This window comes from Pseudophryne corroboree, chromosome 5 (genome assembly GCF_028390025.1).
Source record: "Pseudophryne corroboree isolate aPseCor3 chromosome 5, aPseCor3.hap2, whole genome shotgun sequence".
Classification (NCBI taxonomy): domain Eukaryota; kingdom Metazoa; phylum Chordata; class Amphibia; order Anura; family Myobatrachidae; genus Pseudophryne; species Pseudophryne corroboree.
The window spans coordinates 759348780-759365910 of NC_086448.1; the positions used below are offsets into that span (position 1 = coordinate 759348780).

Genomic DNA, 17131 nt, shown 5'->3' on the forward strand with positions numbered 1-17131 from the left:
GACTGAAACGCTTTTAAAAAGCATACATCCCCTTTTAGTTTATTAAAGGAAACTCAGAGCATAAATGTTGATTGGGCTTAGGGCCATTGAGACAGCTATGGGGCCAGGGTGCTTAAGGGGATGTGGTCAAGCCCCCTCCAGAAATGAAATAATGGAAAATACTATTAGCAGCGTGAGAAAGTGGCATTGTGTACTGCAAAGGGGGACATTTGGCCACCTCAGCAGCTGGCCTGGGCCCCGCTGAGCACCTCTAAGCGATCTGGGGTCAGGTAATTAGTACTCCCCCCCCCCCCCCCCCCTTTCATCCCCCCTGTTCAGCTAGATCATGTGTACAACACAAAGTTTAGGTGCTTTAAATGTGGACAAAATAAGTCCCACCCATATCTGCTCCAACTCTGTCCCAATCTGCTGAGAAATAGACACGTTGGGGCACTGTAGGAGCAGCAGCACACTGTAGGAGCAGGGCATGCGGCTGCTATGGGGCCCGGTCTTCCTTCTGCACCTAGTTATAATGCCAAGCATTAGCATGCAAGGAAGCACAGCTGCTGTTCCTGGTGGCTCTGTCTCTCCTCAGTGATGCTGGGAGGTGAAATGGCTGTGCTGAGCCTGCTGGGACATCCTAGGACTACAGTCACACCTCCTCGCAGCTTCAGTGTGGTGAGCCAGCAGGTACAACAAATGTGCTACCGGCCAGTACAACAATGCATTCTGGAGTTTGACTCCTACAGCTAATAAGCAAATCTAGTGGTAGATGCTCAATTAGCTTAGTGAGATTCAGTTGCTTGAAAGGGAGGGGTATTTCTAAGCAAGAAAAAAAACACATTTTGTTTCCCCCAGCACCCTGAATAATAGCAGTAACCAGATTTAAATCCCATACAATATCTTAGAATTCAGAGATCTTGGTTACATATATCTGTGCAAATGTATGTGTAATAATAATAATAATGTTATTTATATAGCGCTCTTTCTCCAATAGGACTCAAGGCGCTTAACAGATACATAGCATAATATAGTACAGAAAATAATGAAGTACAGAACAGCTTTTCATAAAATACAGAAGCATGGAGATACTAAAGGGACAATTATGGGAATGCTAGAGTAAAAAGGAAAGTCTTGAGTCTACTTTTGAAGGATTCTATAGTTGGGGCTTCTCGCACTGTGCGGGGAAGTGAGTTCCATAGAGTTGGAGCCGCATGACTAAAAGCTCGACCCCCAGATGAATTACGGGAGATTCTAGGTACTGCTAAAAGTTCTTTATCTACAGATCGCAGTAATCGAGTGGGGCAGTATGCGGTCAGTAGCTGCTTCAGGTACCTTGGGCCCTGGTCATGTAATGCTTTGAAACTCAGTAAGTCAATCTTGAAGATGATTCGCCGTCTTACAGGCAGCCAGTGAAGGGAGTAGAGTATGGGTGTTGTGTGGCTAGAACGGGGCTGGTCGGTTAACAGCCTGGCAGCTGTGTTTTGCACCAGCTGTAAGCGGTGCATTTCTTTTGCTGGGAGACCAAGGTAGAGGGCATTACAGTAGTCTAATCGCGATGATACAAATGCATGGATGACACTTGGCAGATCATCTGAGGGAATTAAGTGCTTGATTCTGGCTGTGTTCCTCAGGTGAAAGAATGAGGATTTGATTGTGGCTGATATCTGATGTTTAAGTGTCAAGCCGCCATCCAGGACAACACCAAGATTCCGCACACGATCAGTGGTTTGTAATTCCGAATCCCCGAGTGTAAGTCCAGTTGGTTGGCTATGCTGCAGTCTTGTCCTTTGATGTTGCGGTCCTATCATAAGGACCTCCGTTTTATCCGGGTTCAGTCGCAGCCAACTGGCACTCATCCACTCCTGGAGTTCATCTAGACAGCCATTTAGGGTTACTATTGGGTTATCAGTGCCCGGAGCAAAGGACAAGTACAGTTGTGTATCATCTGCATAGCAGTGGTAGACCAGGCCATGGCGCCTGATTATTTCACCCAGCAGGAGCATGTATACTGCAAAAAGCATGGGGGATAGTATAGAACCTTGTGGGACACCACATGGCAATGGCACTGGTGGTGATGAGTATAATCCAGATGATACTTTCTGTGACCTGCCTGTGAGAAATTATTTGAACCAGTTTAGGACTGTGCCATCCAGTCCACAAAAATTGATTTGCAACCACTTTCTCAATAACCTTTCCTAGAAAAGGAAGGTTTGATACTGGTCTATAGTTGGTCATACAGTCGGGATCTAAATTAGGTTTTTTAAGAAGAGGTCTAAAAATTGCTTCCTTTAGGGGTCCAGGAAATATGCCTGTCTGCAAAGAGCATTGAACAATTTTTGCAAAGACAGGACCAATTATATCCATACAACCTATTAGAAGCTTGGGGGTCCCTATCTCTATATCTAGGTGCAGGGCGTTGCACCCAAATAAAAATCAGCATACGCCAGATAGCCCAGGGCAGCGTACCAGTGAAAAAACTATAATGTTAGTAGATTAGTGTTTAAGAAGCCGAAGCTATTGAAAAAGTGATACAAAATCAGATGTAATTAAATTAAGAAATAGTGTTAAAGAAATTAGTATGTGATAAGTGTTAATGTAAGGGTATGCCACACTAAAACCATCCAGCTCCGCCAATTCAGGGGCACCACATCCCACACCTCCACAACCCCAATCTGGGTCTATGTTTAACCAGCAAGGAGCCACATGAGAATGGCTCCCTGCTACAATATATCTAAGCTAAGAGCTACCCACCTTGGAGCAACCCCATAATGCTCCATATGGCATGTCAGGACCTGCATATCCTACTAATGCAAGCTCCTCTCTGCCTCTCACAACAAGCAAATATAGTGGTGGATGCTCAATTAGCTTAGTGATATCATTCAGGTGCTTGAAAGGGAGGGGTATTTCTAAGCAAGAAAAAACACATTTTGTTACCCCCAGCACCCTGAGTGTTAGCAGTAACCAGATTTCTCTAGCATCCATAAGGGATATTGGGGGAAATTAGTATGATGGGGTATATATGGGGTCCAGAGGAGCCGGTGCACTTTACATTTCTTCAACTGGGTGTGCTGGCTCCTCCTCTCTATGCCCCCTCCCACAGGTAGTTTAGGAGAGGATGCACGTCTCTGCAGCTCCAGAGAGTTTTCTTCAATTTCATTTAAAACTTTTATTTATCCGGGCAACAGCATACCTGCACCGTGGGAGTTAGGGTGGAGACAGTCACCGGCCTTGCGAGGTGCAGAGTTCTAAGGGGCTGTTTTTTCAGCGGGGCACTGCGCCTTGGCTGTCGCAGCACGCCGCACACCCCTAATGCTCCCTGAAGGTGACATCGGTGGTGAGTACACACCAGGGACCCCGCTAGGGGGGTCCCTGGTTCAAAGTGCGGTGTACAGGATCCCTCGTGTGTACACTGGCACAAAACTGCTTAACTAAGCACTTGTGTGAGGTTTTTAAGCTTATTTTGGAGACTTTGCCAGTATAAATAATATGTACAGCTCCGGCGCCATTGGAGGGGGTGGAGCTTCCTCAGAGCGAGACCAGCAGCGTTTTGGCGCCTTCCTCTGCTTACAGCAGCCATCAACAGCACACACTCAGCGCATCCTGCCTCACAAACACGCTGGAAACTGGTACAAGGTGTAGCTAAAGGGGAGAGCCACTTGTGTACACTATTCTGAGCCTATTTAGGACTGCATTTTGTTAGTGTTACTGTGAATAACAGCTGACAGTCTCACTGGGGCTGTGCAGCTCAGGGTGTGCTGGTATTCACCCTCTCTCTGTGTCTCCTCTCACATACAGTAGGGCAATTTTGCATTATAATTGTCTGTGTGTATGTTTTTGTACTTACTGTGAAATATAGGTAAGCACAAGCTGTGTCACACCAGATTCTCTCCATTATATAATGAATCTGTTTCCTGTGAACAATGCAGTCAATCTTCACAAATTAGTGAAGACATTGGGGTAGAGGGCACAGAGCCCCACTGGTTAGGGTCTCTTAAAACTATGATGTCATATATGTCATCCCAGCTCACTGCAGATGTGCAGAAAACTCAGCTACTGCAACAAGCTGTTGCAGATTTAGCTGCTAGGGCTGATGCACAGCCCCCACCCCCCTCATGCAGGTCCCCAGAAGCTATACAAGAAGATGGGGATGACCTGGATCCCGTTAGTGGGGATCCCGATTCTACTCAGGGTATTGAACCTCTCATTTTGGCTATAAGGGACAGTCGTTTTTCTTCGTACAAAACAAACCCAATCTCACTTTCCCTGAATCTCCAGAGTTAGATGACTTATTCAAATAGGACTGGAAAAATCCAGCCAAAAAAAATCCAAGTGTCCAAAAAGAATTTGCGCACTTTCCCATTTGCTCCTCAAGGTAGAAAATTTTGGGAGGCACCCCCTGGAGTGGATGTCTCAGTCTCTCGCCTGTCTAAGGAGGTGGTGCTGCCTGCCCCGGGCTCCTTTACTATGAAGGATCCTGGGGATAGAAAGATAGAGACTACCCTAAAATCAATACATGCTGCAGCCAGCCTTTCACAAAGACTGGTCATTGCGGGTTGCTAGATGACCCATGCCATTCATTCTTGGGCCACGCAAATTCAGGGGGGCCTCGGGGAATATGCCTTTAGTTACCATGGTAACCCTCCTGAAGCACATTCAGGACACTACCTGTGTCCTCTTTGATTCCCTCAAGAAGATGGGGAACATAAATGCTCGGACGTCGGCCATGGCGATGTCGCACAGGGCCTTCTGGTTGCAACAGTGGATTGCGGATGTAGAATCCAAACGTAATGTGGAGTCTCTCCCCTTTTCTGGGGATTGGCTTTTTGGGGTTGAGTTGGATGCATGGATTTCTAAGGTTACTGCTGGGAAATCCACGTTTCCCCCCTTGGGGCCCCACCGGCGAGATGTTCCTATCCGGGATCGTCTATCCAGTCCTTTTCGGTCTCGCACATTTCCATAGAAGGCCAGAGGTGCCTCCAATGCGGCTAGAGGCACCAGAGGTAAGTCCAGAAAACCTGCAAGCACCAGTTCTTAGGAGAACAGTCCACCAGTTCTGCTTCCACTAAAGCCTCAGCATAGTGGTGCCCAGCCACCCCGAGGGGATCTCAAGATGGGAGCTCGACTGCGTCTCTTCAGCCCAGTCTGGGAGACCTCCTGCCAGGATGCCTGGGTTAGGGAACTCGTTTCTCAGGGCTACAAGCTGGAATTCGACAGTATTCCCCCCCATACCAATGATTTTTCAAATCAAGCTTACCAGCTTTGGAGGATATGCAAGTTACGTTACAACTGGCTATCCGAAAGTTGGTCCACTCCCATGTAAGTGTTCCAGTGCCACTGCCGCAGCGCGACAAGGGTTTTTACTCAAACCTGTTTGTGGTGCCGAAACCGAACGGTTCAGTCAGACCCATTCTGAATCTGAAATCCTTGACTCCTTATTTGAGGGTGTTCAAGTTCAAAATGGAATCCCTGCGAGCAGTGATTGCGGGCCTAGAAAAACAGAAACTTATGGTCTCCTTGGATATCAAGGATGCCTATCTCCATATTCCGATTTGGCCTCCTCATCGGGCGTACCTGCGGTTTGCCCTGATGGACGACGTTTCAGTTGGATCTCCTGAGCAAGTGGTCCGGATCACATCTCCAGATGCACCGGATGATTCAGCTGTCACCTCAGGCCAGGATTTCCCTCTTGTGGTGGCTACAGTCCTCCAATCTCCTGCAGGGCAGGTTTCGGAGTTCAGGATTGGACCCTCCTCATGACCAATGCGAGTCTGAGAGGATGGGAGCTGTCACCCAAGGGGCGCAGTTCCAGGGCAGGTGCTAAGCCCACGAAAGCCTCCTTCTAATCAACATTCTTGGATTCCGGGGGATCTACAATGCTCTACTTCAAGCCTCTCCTCTGCTCAAGGATCACGTGATCCAGGTACAGTCGGACAACGCCACGGCGGTGGCATATATAAATCGACATGGAGGGACAAAAAGCAGAACCTGCATGCGAGAGGTGTCAAAGATACTCCTCTGGGTGGAAAGAAGTGCAAGAGCCATCTCAGCAATCTTCATTCCGGGTGTGGACAACTTGGAGGTGGACTTCCTGAGTCATCATGATCTCCACCCGGGGGAGTGGGGACTCCACCATCTGGTGTTCCAGCAGATCATCGAGAGGTGGGGTTGCCCACAAATAGACATGATGGCTTCTCGTCTCAACTAGAAACTTCCCTGATATTGCTCGTGGACCAGGGACCCTCAGGCTGGCGTCGCCTTGGCCGTAATGGCTGGTCTACCTGTTTCCTCCACTTTCATTGCTCCCAAGAGTGCTAATGCGAATCAGGAATCAAGGTGTCCAGGCAGTTCTAATTGCCCCAGATTGGCCTCGGAGGGCGTGGTACGTGGATCTTCTGGACATATCCGTTGAAGACCATTGGCCTCTACCACTCTGGAGCGATCTTCTTCAACAAGGACCGTTCATCTACCCGGACTTGCGGAGTCATCGTTTAACGGCATGGAGTTTCAGTTGAAGATCCTAGCTCACAAGGGCCTTTCCAAGAAGGTTATTGCAATCATGGTTCAAGCCAGGAAACCTGTGACGTCAAAACACTATCATCATATATGGAGGAGATATGCCTCGGTGCGAGGAATGCCCACTTGGGACGTTTCCTACATTTTCTGCAGGCTGGTGTGGATAAGAGCTTACGTCTGGTTTCCATTAAGGTCCAGATTTCAGCTCTCTCCTTTTTTTTCAGACGAAATTGGCAGTGTTGCCAGAAGTTCAGACCTTCTTGCAAGGGGTACTCCACATACAACCTCCCGTTGTGCCGACTACGGCACCCTGGGATTTGGATGTGGTGTTGAATTGTCTACAGTCCTCCTGGTTTGAATCTCTGATGACAGTAGAAGACAAGTACCTCACGTGGAAGATGGTGATGTTACTGGCCCTGGCTCCTGCTCAACGTGTTCAAGAATTAGGGGCCTTATCGTGAAAAAGTCCCTACTTGTTTTTTTATGAGGACAGAGCGCAGCTCAGGACTAGACAGCAGTTCCTGCCGAAGGTTGTCTCCGCGTTTCATCTGAATCAACCTACTGTGGTTCCATCCAGTTCTGACACTCCTGCTCCTCCGGAGGCATTGGATGCTGTGCGTGCCTTGAAGATCTATGTCAAGCATACAGCTCGAATCAGAAAGACGGATTCCTTGTTCGTGCTTTATGATGCGTAGAAGAAGGGTTGCCCTGCTTCAAAGCAGTCCATTGCTCATTGGTTTAGGCTTACTATCCAACAGGCGTTTGTGTCGGCAGCCTTACCTGTTCCTAAGTCTCCAAAGGCCCACTCTACTAGATCAGTGTGCTCTACCTGGGCGGCTGCCCATGGAGTCTCTGCCTTGCAACTATGCCGGGCTGCTACCTGGTCGGGGAAGAACACTTTTGTGAATTCTACAAGCTTGATACCCTGGCCAAATAGGATACCCAGTTTGGGCAGGCAGTGCTGCAGCAGTCTCCGCACGTTCCCACCCGTTCTGGAAGCTTTGAGAAGTCCCCATCTTACTAGTTTCCCCCAATATCCCTTGTGAATGCTAGAGAAAATAGGATTTTAAATACCTACCGGTAAATCCTTTTCTCGTAGTCCATAAGGAATATTGGGTGCCCGCCTCAGTGCGTTGACATTTCTGCATGTTCTTGTTATATAGTTACCTGTTCAGCTGTTGCTGTTGTTATTACCAGCCATTGCTGGTTGTTATATGTTTGTGGTGTGCTGGTGTGTAAATCTCACCACCCTTTGTTATCTTGTTCCTTCTCTCATATATGTCTTTTCTCCTAGGGCACGTTTTTACCTATAACTGCCTGTGGGAGGGGGCATAGAGGGGAGGAGCCAGCACACCCAGTTGAAGAAATTTAAAGTGCACTGGCTCCTTTGGACCCCGTCTATACCCATCATACTAGTTTCCCCCAATATCCCTTATGAACTACGAGAAAAGGATTAACCGGTAGGTATTAAAATCCTATTTTAAATCCCATACAATATCTTAGAATTCAGAGAACTTGGTTACATATAGCTGTGCAAATGTATGTGTAAGCCCCCAAGCCGCGTCAAGGCTTCTGAGTATATATATTAGGGGTCCCTAGCGCTATATCTAGGTGCAGGGCGTGCCACACAAAAAAATCAGCATGAGCCAGACAACCCAGGACAGCATACCAGTCAAAAAACTATAATGTTAATAGATTAGTGTTTAAGAAGCCGAAGCTATAGAAAAAGTGATACAAAATCAGATGTAATTAAATTAAGAAATAGTGTTAAAGAAATTAGTATGTGATAAGTGTTAATGTAATGGTATGCCACACTAAAGCCATCTAGCTCTGCCAATCCAGGGGCACCACATCCCACACCTCCACAACCCCTATCTGGGTCTATGTTTAACCAGCAAAGAGCCACATGAGAATGGCTCCCTGCTACACTATATCGAAGCTAAGAGCTACCCACCTAGGAGCAACCCCATAATGCTCCATATGGCATGTCAGGACCTGCATCTCCTCCTAATGCAAGCTCCTCTCTGCCTCTCACAACAAGCAAATATAGTGATAGATGCTCAATTAGCTTAGTGATATCATTAATTTCTAAGCCAGAAAAAACACACATTTTGTTTCCCCCAGCACCCTGAATGATAGCAGTAACCAAATTGAAATCCCATACAATATCTTAGAATTCAGAGATCTTGGTTACATATATCTGCGCAAATGTATGTGTAAGCCCCAAAGCCGCATCAAAGCCTCTCTGTATGTTTTTTTTTTAATTCAACAATTTTTATTAGATTTTTATATAGAAATACAAAAAACAGGGAAGACCTTCATGGTACAGACAAACCAAAGACCGGAGATAAACCGGTATAGTTACAGTGTTCCAACGTAAAGTGCTTTTAAATCACATCAGTGAAATCAACAAATACCTATATGGTCGGTAGCTGTGGGCTTGGGTAAAAGGCAAAGGATGGACAATCTTAATCTACTTGAGGTCTAAGAAATGATGAAAACAGTACCCGTTTGCGTCTCAGCATACGAAATCATCATATACCCACGGTCAAGCACCTAGTTTTACATGAGAGTTCACAGAACATCAATATACCGGAGAGGTCAATGAAGAAGACAGACAGGAGGAGGGGGGGGGGGGGGGGGGGGAACAAATGGGGAAGACAATACAAGTATGATCAGTTCCTGAATGAGTAACGGCCAAAGACATCTTAGTTAAGAATAATAAAAAGGCATTTCCGGCATGGTTAGCCATTCTAACCAAAGAGAAGGTTCAGTATCTAATTGGCCTCGGACTAAACATACAGCGTGGGGTATTAAGATTAGTATGATTACATTTCCTAGGAAAAGAACAGGAGGTCTCAAAGGAACAGTACATAGGCCTAAGTTATCACTAGGCCCTATCGATTTGTCTATATAGGTACCACTTTGTGGTCTCAAATAATTTATATATGAAAGATTGTATGTCCGGATCTAGAGTATCAATGTGCCTCTCCCACTTCTTGGCAAACCGCCTGACCCCCATTTCTATGTCAGGAAGAGTAGCACGCCTCTCAAAATAAATAATTCGGAGGGTCATGTGTTTTACAGCCATCAAAGAAGGGGTAGACGGTTTGATCCAATTATTAAGAATTTGTTTCTTGGCAATTGTCAAAATGACAGAGATTACCGGAGCAATATCTCTATCTTCAGGCCCAAGAGACCATTCCCTAAAATCAAGTAACAAGCAAGCCTTAGGACGTTTTATTAACTGTAAGTTAAATACTGTGTTGAGATAAGCGACCACCTTATACCAAAACTTAGATATTTTCCGGCAAGACCACATATTGTGGTACAAGGTGGCATTCTGCGCAGTACATTTGATGCAACAGCCAGTGTCGTCTGGGACCATGTGTGCCCTCTGATTAGGTGCTATATATGCCCTTTGGAGCGTTTTCAAGTGTACCTCTTGCAAAGAGGCAGAATATAAGGACCTGAAAATGGGTAAAATGTTATCTAATAATTCAGCGCTCGATCCCATATTGGGGATATCTCTGGACCATGAGGACAGCGCGGGTTCCCAGAGCCGGTCTCTATATGAGATCCTAAAGGTGTTTCTGAAATAATTGAGATGGTAAGGACAATCTTTAGTGAGCACCATTAGGGTGCGCAGCGGGTCTGTGGTAGCCTCAGAAATCATAGGATGAGACTGGGATTGAGCAAAATGCCTAGCCTGTAGGTACATAAAAAAATCCCGGTGGGATATACCAAACTTTATCTGGATATCAGAGAAAGAGAGCACTGCGTTGCCTCCTGGGTCATATATGTCTCTAATAGCTGCGATCCCCTTTTCTCTCCAACTCAAAAAATGTGTGTTATCAAGGCCAGGAAGGAAACATGGGTTACCCCAGAACGTAGTGTGAAGAGAGGTGTCAGGTTTTCTCTGTGCTTTAGTGTGTGTGACCTGCCATGCTCGATATGTATGCCAAAACAAAATATTCTGTTTTATCCCAGATGGGAGGCGGGAGTTTGGGGTGTGTAAGAGTGCAGCAGGGGAGAAAGGGTGAAATACGGCCAGTTCAAGTGTCAGGTTCGTAAATACTGATCTGCCCCAAAGCCAGTCTGTGATATACCTGTACATTGCTGCTCTACTAAATAGGACTGGATCCGGGATTCCCATACCTCCCTCTTCACGTAATAGCTGCAATCTAGCGTAGGGGACTTTTGGTCGTTTTCCGGCCCATAGAAATCTAGTGAAACATTGCTTAAGGAAAAGGACATCTTTCTCAACGAGGGCAATAGGGAGCATAAGCAGGAAATAAGCAATTTTGGGAAATATCACAGATTTAATAACCTCTGCACGACCCATAAGAGATAAGGGCAGGGACGCCCAGTCAGTAAGTATTTTAGACACCTTGGACAAAATAGGACCAAAATTAATCGCATATAGATCCGGGAGAGAAGTAGGGATCTGAACTCCTAAATATTTAAGACTATCTCGGGTAACTGGGAATCGGGACAGGACCGGGTGTGATGGAAAGAGGGAGGAGTCCCCTGAAAGGAGGAGGAGCTCGGATTTGGATATATTAATCTTGTATCCCGCAAAAGAACCAAATTGTTCAATCAGGGAGACAATCGCAGGGATGGACGTATCAGGATGGGAAATAAATAGCAGCATGTCGTCGGCATACAGTGATAATTTTACCGTGGTGTCCATGATTTTTATGCCTGCAAATTCGGGAGAGTTTCTCAGGGAAACAGCTAAGGGTTCTAAAGCTAAGGCAAATAATAAAGGTGACAAGGGGCAGCCCTGTCGTGTGCCACTCTGGATAAGGAAAGGGGAAGAGAGAATACTATTCCCCAAAACTTGAGTGGAGGGAGATTCATATAGACGGGAAATAAGAGAGACAAAGTCCTCAGGTGCACCAAGCGATGGAGCGTTTCATACAGATGGTCCCAGGTGACCAGGTCAAACGCCTTTTCGGCATCAATGGATAATAATACATTAGTATCCGTGGATTTGGAAAGCTGAAAGGCCTGCATAACAGTCAAGACCTTTCGGATATTGCTCACTGATTGCCGACCCCAGACAAATCCAGTCTGGTCCGTATGCACTATGTCAGGGACTATGAATTTGAGTCTATTTGAGAGGATTTTAGTGAATAATTTGTAATCCGTGTTTAAAAGGGAGATCGGACGATAAGAGCTGGGAGACTCAGGATCCCGGCCAGGCTTCGGGATAACCTTTATGACGGCTGAATTAAAATATTGGGGCAAGGAAGCACCCTGCATAAAAGAATTAAATAAGACAGAAAGAGGTTCGCTCAGTCTAGTAGATAGAATTTTATAGTAGTCATTGGCGAAACCGTCAGGACCCGGAGTCTTCCCAGTCTCCAGTCCACCTATTGCTAGAGAAACTTCCTCAGTGGTGATAGGTGCAAGAAGAGAGGTACAGTGCGACTCTGACATTTGAGGCAGATCAGTAGAAGACCAAAAGCTAGACTTGTGTGTCTGGTTGATAATAGGACGTGCATACAGAGTGGAATAAAAAGACTGTAGCACCTCAGCAATCTCGGCCGAGGTCCGTACTCTGTCTCCACCTTGGGTGAGCAGAGAGTGAATGACCACTTTAGGGTGTCTGCCCTTTAATAAACGTGATAACAGTTTGCCAGACTTGTTGCCATATCTGTAAATGCTACAGTCTCTTGAAAATGAATATTTCGCTTCCAATTGAGAAAGGAGGGTATCGAACAGTGTTTTTTGTGTAAGGTACCGTTCTCTAGTAGAAGGGGAGGGGGAGGACTTAAATTCCTGGAAAGCGAGAGTGAGAGCCGTCTGGGCTTCCAAATATTGTGAATTTAAATCTAAATCCCTTTTTTTACTATAGGAAATAATGTGTCCCCGGATAACTGATTTTGACGCCTGCCAGAAAAGAGCAGGATCGTCGCCCAGAGTTTCTCCATTGTGCATATGATAATCCAGCCACGCTGCATCTAATGAGGAGCGGAATTTTAGAGAGCCACTTAAATGAGAGGGAAAGTGCCAGGAGCGGAATGGGGATTTTTCTGAGAGGAGCATCAATTTCATCCAGCATAGAGCATGATCTGAAATACAGATATTCTCAATTTTTGAGTCAGCCACTTTTGAGAAAAGGGATTCAGATAACAGCAGATAATCAATCCTCGAGAACGTGTGGTGCGCAGCTGAGAGACATGTAAACTCCCTTTCTAATGGATAGCATGCGCGCCACACATCCACTAAGGACAGCTGCGAGCAAATATAGGGGATACCAATACGCGGTAACGAGGGGGGAGTGCGGGGGGGAGGGGATTTATCCATGGTTGAAGAAGAATATATATTAAAATCTCCACCCAGTATTATGGGAATTTCAGAGTAACTTAGTAGCTTAGTGACCATGTTCGTATAGAATTGCCTAGAGTACTGATTAGGGGCATAAATATTACAAAGTAGGTACCTGGATGCATACAATGTGGCATCTGCCAATACATACCTACCCTGAGTGTCATCTATAATAGCTTGGACAGAGATAGGGACCGTGTGTCGTGCTAATATAATCACTCCTCTAGCCTTAGAAGAGAAGGAGGAAGAGGCTACCACAGACCAACCCATAGAGTTCAGTTTTACCATCTCATTTGGCATAAGGTGAGATTCCTGAATGAAAACAACATCCATGCCCACCTTCCGAAGATAGAGCAAAATCTTTCTGCGTTTAGCTGAGGAGTTGATCCCTCCCACATTCCACGTGCCTGCACTCAGACTAGCCATGCATCAAATGACCTGGGAGAACCTGAAAACATGCACAGTAACCATAATATCTACAGCCGTCGAGAAACAAATACCAAACATACCGGGGTGGACACATAAGGAAAAGAAGGGGAGGGGGAGAAGAAAAGAAGAACAAAAACATAGAAAACACACAGAATATAACATTAAAATTGTGAAAGAAAGTCCTGCTAAGGGCGATCATAACTTCAGAAAACAAGAACAACCGGATCGAGCAAGCACAGAGGCCGTCATAGACCACCACTGAGCCAGCCAGAATTTGATAACCTGAGAAAAAAAAAGTGAGGGAGGGGGCGCCCTTACCCACCCTCGGCAACATATTATATGAAAATATATCTAAGAAAATTAACCAGAAAATATCGGAGCACACAGAGCATGTTACAGAAAAAGAAAAATGCAGCCTGTCACATAAATAAAAGGATGGAAATATCTCCTCTAAACATATGTAAACATTCTAGAAAGATTGCATTTCCAGGAGAAAACAGCAGATGTATAAGAAAAATCTAAAACATAAAACAAAGTAAAATGGTTCGGCCCGTTGTATAAGACCAAATGCTCTTTTGTGGGGAAAAAACACCTGCAGCAGCTTCTACCGCAATAATTAAATTATATTAGATTGGCGGGCATCGCCAGAAACAGAGAAGTCCAGGAGCAACACTCAGCCATCCCTCTCCAGGGTGTCGTCCACCTGAGATGAGTCGTCATCTGCCTGGGAGGCCTCGGAAACATAAGCCTCTGCATCTGCAAGGTTTGTAAAGTCTCGAAAAGAATTTCCATCAAACAGACGTAGTCTTGCCGGGAAGAGCAGAGCAAATTTTTTATTCGCCTTTACCAAACGAGAGCAAAGGGGAGTAAATTCTCGACGGGCCCGGAAACCTCCGCGGAGTAGTCCTAGAAAATGGCCAAACGAGCTCCCTCCCATTGTAAATGTCTATGCTTCCTGGATGCCGACCATATTGCCTCCTTATGGAGAAAGTTCAGACATTTAAATATGACCACACGTGGTCTGCTATTAGGTGCAGAACGTGGGGGACCCAGTCTGTGGGCTCTCTCAATAACTAATCCGGTGCATTCATCTTGGATATGCAGTAAATCAAGGAGGGACGTTTGCAAAAACAGAGTCAAATCAGGACCTTTCAGTGACTCAGGGAGCCCCAGTACCCGAAGATCCGATCTCCTCGATCTATTTTCAAGATCATCAACCTTGTTCAGCAGTTGAAAGTGAGATTTCTGGAGCTCATCATATCTGTGCTTAAGATCCCCAACATCCTGAAAAGTCTCCCCCAGCCTTTGTTCATTTGTAAGAACAGTCTTGGTGAGCTGCTTGATTTGGGATTTTAGATCTTTTACTGCCTGCTGCATTTTAACAGCATGTGCATCCATGATAGGCTCCATGGCATCCCTAACAGCTCTTACTACATCAGCATAAGTCACTGGAGAGACAGGGGTACAGTCAGGCTCACCTGAGGGAGAAGTGTGTTTTGCAGAAGCCTGTTTGGTGCTGCCTGCAGACTCGTTTGTGAGTTAGATGCGGCGGCCATCTTGGATTCTCCCTGCCGTTTTTCAGACCTCGATCTTTGGACTTTAGGGGGCATAGGGGAGGACAGAAACCTCTCCATCCAGTTCTCTACACCTTCCCACTGGTATTGTGCGACCGGCGCGGAGAAAAGCCGCGAATTGGAGGCGCTGTGTGCTCCGGTTGCCGAGGGTGCAGGAGAGCTGCAGCAATCAGCTTCTCCTCACATGGGCGCCGGAACCGGAAGTCTGGCCTCTCTGTATGTACAGTGGGGCAAAAAAGTATTTGGGCAGCCACCGATTGTGCAAGTTGACCCATTTAAAAAGATGCGAAAGGTCTGTAATTTCCATCATAGGTACACTTCAACTGTGAAAGACTGAATCTGAAAGGGAAAAAAACTAGGAAATCACATTGTATGATTTTGAAACAATTTATTTGTATATTCTTGCAGAAAATATATATTTGGGCAATCAAAAAGTTTAACTCAATACTTTCTAATATAACCTCGATTGGCAATTACAGAGGTCAAACGTTTCCTGCAGTTCTTGACCAGGTTTACACACACTGTGGCAGGTATTTTGGCCCACTTTTCCATGCAGATCTTCTCTAGATCTGTCATGTTTTGGGGCTGTTGCGGGGCAACACGGACTTTCAACTCCCACCACAGAATTTCTATTGGGTTGAGGTCTGGAGACTGGCTAGGCCACTCCAGGACCTTGAAATGCTTCTTACGGAGCCACTCCTTAGTTGCCCGGGCGGTGTGTTTGGGGTCATTGTCATGCTGGAAGACCTAGCCACGTTCCATCTTCAATGCTCTTACTGAGGGAAGGAGGTTTTTGCCCAAAATCTCACGATACATGGCCCCATTCATCCTCTCCTTAATACGGATCAGTCGTCATGTCCCCTTTGCAGAAAAGCAGCCCCAAATCATGATGTTTCCACCCCCATGTTTCACAGTGGGTATGGTGTTCTTGGGATGGCATTCATCATTCTTCTTCCTCCAAACACGGCGAGTGGAGTTTATACCAAAAAGTTTGATTTTGCTATCATCTGGCCACATTACATTCTCCCAATCCTCCTCTGGATCATCCAGATGGTCACTGGCAAACTTTAGACGGGCTTGGATATGTGCTGGCTTAAGCAGGGGGACCTTTCGGGCGCTGCAGGATTTCAATTCATGACGACGTAGTGTGTTACTAATGGTAACCTTTGTGACTGTGGTCCCAGCTCTCTTGAGGTCATTGACCAGGTCCCCCCGTGTAGTTCTGGGCTGAACCTCACTGTTCTCAAGATCATTGATACCCCACGAGGTGAGATCTTGCATGAAGCCCCAGGTCGAGGGAGATTGTTAGTGATCTTGTATTTCTTCCATTTTTTAATAATTGCGCCAACAGTTGATCACTTCTCACCAACCTGCTTGCCTATTGTCGAGTAGCTCATCCCAGCCTTGTGCAGCTCTACAGTTTTGTCCCTGGTGTCCTTAGACAGCTCTCTGGTCTTGGCCATGGTGGAGAGGTAGCAGTCTGACTGTTTGAGGGTGTGGACAGGTGTCTTTTATACAGATAACCAGTTCAAACAGGTGCCATTAATACAGGTAACGAGTGGAGGATAGAAGAGCTTCTTAAAGAAGTAGTAACAGGTCTGTGAGAGCCAGAAATCTTGCTGCTTGGTAGGTGTCCAAATATTTATTTTCCACAAGAATATACAAGTAAATTGTTTAAAAATCATACAATGTGATTTCCTGTTTTTTTTCCCTTTAGATTCTGTCTCTCACAGGTGAAATGTACCTATGGTAGAAATTACAGACCTCTCTCATCTTTTTAAGTAGGTCAACTTGTACAATCGGTGGCTGTCCAAATACTTTTTTGCCCCACTGTATATTCTTGCTCCTACAGCTAATGTCATCTGAAGATGGTGTTAGCCTGTCGTAGCCTATGGGCTACAGATCTCAAAATTAGCCATCTGAGGGTTCTGCCAATGGCAGCTGCACATGCGTGTACAGCGGACCATGCATGCACAAGAGTTCCGCCACCACTCCGAGCACATTGCAGCTCCTCCCCCTGTGGGTGCTCTTCTTATAGATGCTGGAAGAATAATCGCATACGGCAATGTGATTTTGGACGCTAATATGCCCAGATTGCATTGAGTATGTGATTATTGATAAATAGACACCCTAAATGAGATGTCCTGTATCTGCGTACTACATGCAAAATCAGGCAGCATGTTCCCTACATGTAGAATTAATAGAGGTGCACACCTTGCATCGCAGCATGCTTTGTACAGGTGCAGATTTGCAGCCTTAAGCTGGATTTGGGGTGTGGTTCATCAAATCGACAGTAT

The 17131-nt window shown here is 45.9% G+C and overlaps 1 protein-coding gene and 1 long non-coding RNA gene across 7 annotated transcripts in view; one reads left to right on the forward strand and one right to left on the reverse strand.

The window, feature by feature from the left end:
* VPS13B (vacuolar protein sorting 13 homolog B) overlaps positions 1-17131 on the forward strand; it is a 1616194-nt gene that overhangs the window by 1331793 nt on the left and 267270 nt on the right. The gene's annotated exons all lie outside the window — the stretch shown is intronic.
* The window catches only part of LOC134928452 (uncharacterized), a 128688-nt gene that overhangs the window by 6587 nt on the left and 104970 nt on the right, over positions 1-17131 (reverse strand). The window lies entirely within an intron of this gene.